The 6,774-nt window shown below is 42.6% G+C and overlaps 1 non-coding gene across 1 annotated transcript; it reads right to left on the bottom strand.

The window, feature by feature from the left end:
* Window positions 1-5,683: 5,683 nt before the first annotated feature.
* On the bottom strand, window positions 5,684-5,787 carry LOC120366710 (small nucleolar RNA U13). Its single transcript, XR_005581288.1, has one exon. It is a non-coding gene; the product is annotated as a small nucleolar RNA U13 (small nucleolar RNA).
* Between the last annotated feature and the right edge of the window lie 987 nt (window positions 5,788-6,774).

The raw sequence follows: 6,774 nt of genomic DNA, 5'->3' as shown, positions 1-6,774 counted from the left end.
ATCTGATAGCACTTCACGTTCTTGAGTGTACTTTGGACCCACAGCCAAGAATCACAGAGTCAAGAATGTTGGCCTGACAATGTATGTAATGGCATATGATAGCCCATCTCCAGAATGGCCACTGATCCCCACCTCCTGTTATTCATGCCTTTGTGTATCCCTTCCCTGACCAATAGGATGTTGTGGGAATAGTGAGTATGACTTCTAAGGCTGAATTATTAAAGACTTTGTGGCTTTGGCCCTGTTCTCTCATGGATCAACCTACCTGGGAGAATCCAGCTGCCATATTGTGAGGATGCTCAAGTAGCCCTACAGAGATTCCCATGTGATAAGGAACCGAGGCCCCCTGCCAAGAGCTGTGCAAGTGAACGATCTTGAAGGTGAATCCTTTGGCTACAGTCAAGTCTTCAGATGACAGCAATCCCAGCCCACATCTTGGCTGCAATATCATGAGAGACTCTGAGCTAGCACTATCCAGTTAAGCCGCTCCTGAGTTCTTAATCCACAGAAACTATGAGGTAATAAATGTTTGTTTTGTTTTAAGCCATTAAACTTTGATATAATATGTCATACAGCAATAAACAAGTACAGTACAGTAACATTATAATCAGCTCCAAGGACAGAAACATTGCTATTGACGCCTAGAAGGTGGGCATCCCCACATCCAATAATGTATTCCAGACAGATGAAGAAGCCAAACATTAGAAGCTTCAAAAAGTATTAGAGAGCCGGGCGTGTTGGCTCAAGCCTCTAATCCCAGCACTTTGGGAGGCCGAGGCGGATAGATCACGAGGTCGAGAGATCGAGACCATCCTGGTCAACAAGGTGAAACCCCGTCTCTACTAAAAAAAATACAAAAAATTAGCTGGGCATGGTGGTGTGTGCCTGTAATCCCAGCTACTTAGGAGGCTGAGGCAGGAGAATTGCTTGAACCCGGGAGGCGGAGATTGCGGTGAGCCGAGATCGCGCCATTGCACTCCAGCCTGGGTAACAAGAGCGAAACTCCGTCTCAAAAAAAAAAAAAAAAAAGTATTAGAGAAAAACACAAAATAAGTTTTTACATTACTGGGGTGTGAAAAATCCCCTACAGAAAAGCCTTCCTAGGCAAGCCATGAAATCCAGAAGTCATGGAAAAGACAGACAGATTTAACTATATAAAAGCAAAACCTTAAGCTGGGTGTGGTGGCATGTGTCTGCAATCCCAGCTACTTGGTAGGCTGAGGCAGGAGCCCAGGAGTTTGAGGCCAGCCTGAGCAACATAATGAAAACTTGTCTCTAAAAAAAAAAAAAAAAAGGAAAACCTTGTGTATGAAAAAAGTAGCGTAAACAATGTCTGCAATAAATGACAGACTGGAAGAAACTGCCTGGAGAAGATAAAGGTAAACGTCACCATGTATAAGGAGCAGGTTTTATTGGGGAAGTTTTCAAGTAAACACTCGGCAGCATGAGGCATAACCCATTGTGATCCAGGGAAGTGGCCCAGGCCTCCCCACCCTGGTTCATCATCTTTTAATTGTGTAAGCTTGGAGTGGCTTTACATACAGGAAATAAACAGTCAGAACATGGGAGCAAACATATTGGAAAAAGGGGAGCTCTCTGTCCAGAGCAAATTTGGGTTTGTCACAGCCACTTGAACTAGGGGGAAGAAGGAGCTCTCATCTCAAGCAGGCAACATGAGAAGGGTTCTGGAGTCATCACTGGACCATTCTGCTTGTCACTCTACAAAATGTTCGCAACATACAGCACAGACAAAATGTGAATATCACCAATAAGCATAGAGTTTCTATAAATTAATTAGAAAAAGTCTAATAAGAAATAAGCAAAATATAGAAACACAAATCACAGATGAAAAAGTATAAAAGACCCATAAACATACAAAAAGATGCTTGATTTTGCCTGATGATAGGGAGAATGCAAAATTAAAACCAAAATGAAATACTATTTTTTACTTATTTGATTGGCAGAAGAATGTAAACAATTTACAATAACCAGTGTTGGTGAGAGAATAAGTTGGTTCAGCATTTTTTAAAAAGCAAGCAATTTGACAGTATCTCTCACAATTATAAGTACATAAATCCTCTGTGCACAATACCCCCTACAGAAATTAATATTTCAGAAAAACACAGAAGCTCAGAGAGACATGAACCCCTTTATTCCCAAAATATTTATTACATGTTATTCCAGGGCCTGGAGACGTAACAGTGAAAAAAATCCCTGCTGACATCCTAGTTGGGTAGGCAGTTAAAAATCTATGGGCAAATGAGGTGCTATTACACTCACCAAGGATGCCACAAGTAAAAAGACTGATGATGTCCAGTGTTGATAAAAATATGGAGTAACTGGAACTCTCATACTTTGCTGGTGGGCATTTAAAACAATTTGTCAGTTTCTTATGACATTAAATATACACTTATTATATAACCCAGTGATATGGTTAAGCTTTGTATCATCTTGAATGGCAATCCCCATTTTCCCCATAATCCCCACATGTCAAGGGAGAGACCAGGCAGAGTAATTGAAGCACAGAGGCAATTTCCCCCATACTGTTCTCATGATAGTGAGTTCTCAAGAGATCTGATGGTTTTATAAGGGGCTCTTCCCCTTCACTTGGCAGTTCTCCTTCTGCCACCTTGTGAAGAAGGTGCCTTGCTTCCCCTTCACCTTCTGCCATGATTGTAAGTTTCCTGAGGCCTCCCCAGCCATGCTAAATTGTGAGTCAATTAAACCTCTTTCCTTTATAAATTACCCAATCTCAGGCAGTTCTTTATAACAGTATGAAAACTAATGCTGTATAACAGTATGTGTACTAATACATCGAGTAATAGCACTCTTAGATATTTACTCAAAAGAAATGAAAATGTATGTCCATAAAATCTTGTACATAAACATCCATAGCAGTTTTATTTATAATAGCCCCTAACAATAAACAATCCAAATGTCCAGCAACAGGAGAATGAATGCACAAATTGTGACATACAATACAGTGGTATATGACTCAGCAAGAAAAAGAAATTAACTGTAAATATACAACAACATGGATTACCCTAAAAATATTATGCTAAAATAGATTGTAGTCACATAAAAGTGCATCCTATATGATTCCATTCATATGAAATATCAGAAAAGACAAAAATTGATCAATAGTGGCAAAGCAAATCAGTGCTTGCCAGGGGCTGGGGGTGAGATGAGGGAACTGAGGGCACAGGGGGCACTTCTCTGGGGTGATTAAAATGTTCTATAGGCTGGGCACGGTGGCTCACACCTGTAATCCCAGCACTTTTGGAGGCTGAGGCGGGTGGATCGCCTGAAGTCAGGAGTTTGAGACCAGCCTGGCCAACATGGTAAAATCCCATCTCTACTAAAAATACACAAACTAGCCAGGCGTGGTGGCAGGCACATGTAATCCCAGCTACTTGGGAGGCTGAGGCAGGAGAATCACTTTAACCCAGGAGGCAGAGGTTTCGGTGAGCTGAGATGGCACCATTGCACTCCAGCCTGGGTGACAAGAGCGAGACTTTGTCTCAAAAGAAAAAAAGTTCTATACTTTGATTATGGTGGTGGTTACCTGGCCTACGTTTGTCAAAGCTAATCAACCGGTATACTTAAAATAAGTACATATTATTGTATGTATGTAAATTATACATCCATAAAGGATGCCAGGCATGGTGGCTCATGCTTGTAATTTAGCACTTTGGAAAGCTGAGGCAGGAGGATCGCTTGAGCCCAGGAGTTTGAGACCAGCCTTGGCAACATAGTGAGACCCTATCTCTACAAAAAAAAAATTTTTTTTAATTAGTCAGGAGTGGTGGCATGTGCCTGTGGTCCCAGTTACTCGGGAGGCTGAAGTGAGAGGATTGCTTAATACCAGGAGGTCAAGACTGCAGTGAGCCATGATCACTCCATTGCACTCCAGCCTAGGCAACAGAGTGAGACCCTGTCTCAAAAAATAAATTACATAAATAAAAAGTAAAAAGAAAAAAATATATATGTAAATCATACATCCACAAAGGTGATTAAAAGTAAATGTGTGGCCGGGCGCGGTGGCTCAAGCCTGTAATCCCAGCACTTTGGGAGGCCAAGGCGGGCGGATCACGAGGTCGAGAGATCAAGACCATCCTGGTCAACATGGTGAAACCCCGTCTCTACTAAAAATACAAAAAATTAGCTGGGCATGGTGGCTCGTGCCTGTAATCCCAGCTACTCAGGAGGCTGAGGCAGGAGAATTGCCTGAACCCAGGAGGCGGAGGTTGCGGTGAGCTGAGATCGCGCCATTGCACTCCAGCCTGGGTAACAAGAGCGAAACTCCATCTCAAAAAAAAAAAAAAAAAAAAAGGAAATGTGTGGGTGGATTTTTGCCATATATGGCACAGTCCAACCCATGAAACTCTCTGAAGACAACAGCATGGGTTCTTCTCTCAGGACCTACAAATATGGCACCAAGTATCATGATAGAATGTGTAGGAGACACTGAGCTCCACAGTCACACAGATGAGGACACAAGGGGACACCTGTCAGTCAATATACACACTTGCACTGTCTCTCTCTGGAAGTGCAAGATAGTGTTTTGATCAGAGGCAGCAGATGTGAACTGAAATAGTGCCTCTCTATGTTAGGGATGCATTGCCCTAAAGCTGATTCCAAGATTTTAAAAATATAGCTAATTAAGTGTCATCCCATGGCTCATGTGTCTAACCAAAGTTGCTACTGTCTTGGTTACCTATTATTGCATGGTGCCCCAATCCTTAGTGGCTTAGTACCACAACGTATTATTATCTCTTACAGTTCTATGAGTTGACTGGGCTCAGCTGGGGGGGTTTCACTCCTGGTTTCTCATGTTGTTGCAGTCAGGTGTCAGCTGGGGCTGGAGTCATCTGAAGCCTTAACCAAGCTGGACATCCAAGATGGCTCACTCACAAGACGGGTAGTTAATGTTGGCTGCTGGCTGGGAACTTACCTGTGGCTGTTGACAACAATGCCTTATATGTGGTGTCTGCATGTAGACTGGGCTTCTTACAGCATGGTGGCTGGGTTCCAAGAGGGAGTATCTCAAGAGCAAGCATTCTTGACAGGCCAGGTGGAAGCTGCAAGGCTTTCTGTGACCTCGCCTTTCCAATCACACAGCCTCTCTTCCACCTCATTCTACCAGTCAAAACAGTCACAGACCTCACACAGATTCAAGGGAGTGGAGAAATTGTCTCTTCTACCTGATGGAGGAGTGGCAGATTACATAGCAGAAAAGTGTGTGGGATATTGCTGCAGCCATCTTTTGAAAATGCAATCAGTTCTAGCTCATAATGAAACCTCTTTTTCCCTTAGTCTTCAATGTAGAATTTTTAATTGAGCTCCAACAACTTTAAGGAAAAAGGTTTGGGAAAGGCAGGATTACACTGGTGGTCAGCCAGCTATATCTGCATTGTTATATATACACTGGGCCTTGCTATAGTTACACTAGTAGTAGCAGTAGTATGCAGTGCAGAAGGTGGTGTCCTCAAATAACTATTTACTTTTTCTCTGTAGCCCCTAAAGTGGATTACTCGTTTCTTTTGTACTTTAGGACTCCCTCCACTATTAGCCCTCACTCTTTCCTTGGGATCAGCCTCATCCAAAACATATTTCTCTGGGCCACACCTGACTCTACCTTCTCAGCTCCCAGAATTTCAATCTCCATTCACCTTTTTTTTCATATCAGATAGATAATGTGCTGACATTGTAACAAGGTTTGAGCAAGATACATCTCACACAATAGCATGAAAGCATAATCAACATACTTAAGAACCATGAAAGCTTCTCCACCACTCACTGCTACTCAGGCATTTACAATGTCTTGTAGAGCTGGGCTGCAATGCCTCATTTCACCAGTAAGTGGTAACATAACATTTGACCTGGGCCTGAATATTAGGGAGAGGAGAGTGGCATGAGGTTGAGGAGAATCGAGGATGGCAGGAGAAGTATCTAACATACTCTCGTGTCCCAGCTGGACATTTTCAAGTTTGAAATTATAATTGTTCTAAAATATCCTTTTTATTGGGTTTTAGAGTTTGACAATACTGGCTTCCTTGCAAACAAAGGACATCTGAATCCCAGTGACAGCTGTACTGAATATACTGGAGAGAGTCTTGACAATATAAGATTTCATCCAAATCTCAAATCGTTTGGAGTCAGTCAACAAACCATAAAGGATAACCCTGCCAAGGACACTCTATCAGGCCCTCAAAGTGGGTCATGACAAGAAATAAATGAAGTCCCTACTTTCAAGTGGCCAACAGAGTAACTTTCATAGAACCTACAAGACTGATCATGTACAATCAACTTAAATATGGCAACCGCAGGGCTAAGGTGTGGGGCAGTTGATGACCATAATTGCCCTAGCAGCGGAGAGAAGGGGAGGGAATAATGAGGAGGGTAGAGGAGTCAGAAAGCCAAGGGGAAACTGGTTGCTGATACCGGTGAGATACAACTGGGCAAAATGTCAGAGGGAAATGGGGAAAAAAAAAAAAAAAAAAAACCAGAGTGCAAAGAGTGTTGTAGAAAAACACAGGCTTGGCTTGAATGGAGAGTGCAAACCCTGATTTTGAATTATAAGATGTTAGTACTGACAGGAATCCGAGCAACCATCTAGCCTAAAACTAGGGCCACCATCAGTGAGAGGTGTGCCCACACCAGAATGCACTGCCCCGACTTCTGCATTAGGGTTCTCTCCAAGTGTTCAGCGAGGATGATGTAACACAGGCAAAGAATACAGTTATTAGTCAAAATTTCCAAGAGGCAGTAACC

This window comes from Saimiri boliviensis, chromosome X (assembly GCF_048565385.1).
Source record: "Saimiri boliviensis isolate mSaiBol1 chromosome X, mSaiBol1.pri, whole genome shotgun sequence".
Taxonomy (NCBI): domain Eukaryota; kingdom Metazoa; phylum Chordata; class Mammalia; order Primates; family Cebidae; genus Saimiri; species Saimiri boliviensis.
Note: the sequence above shows the minus strand (reverse complement) of the source record. Positions and strands in the feature narration are given on the sequence as shown.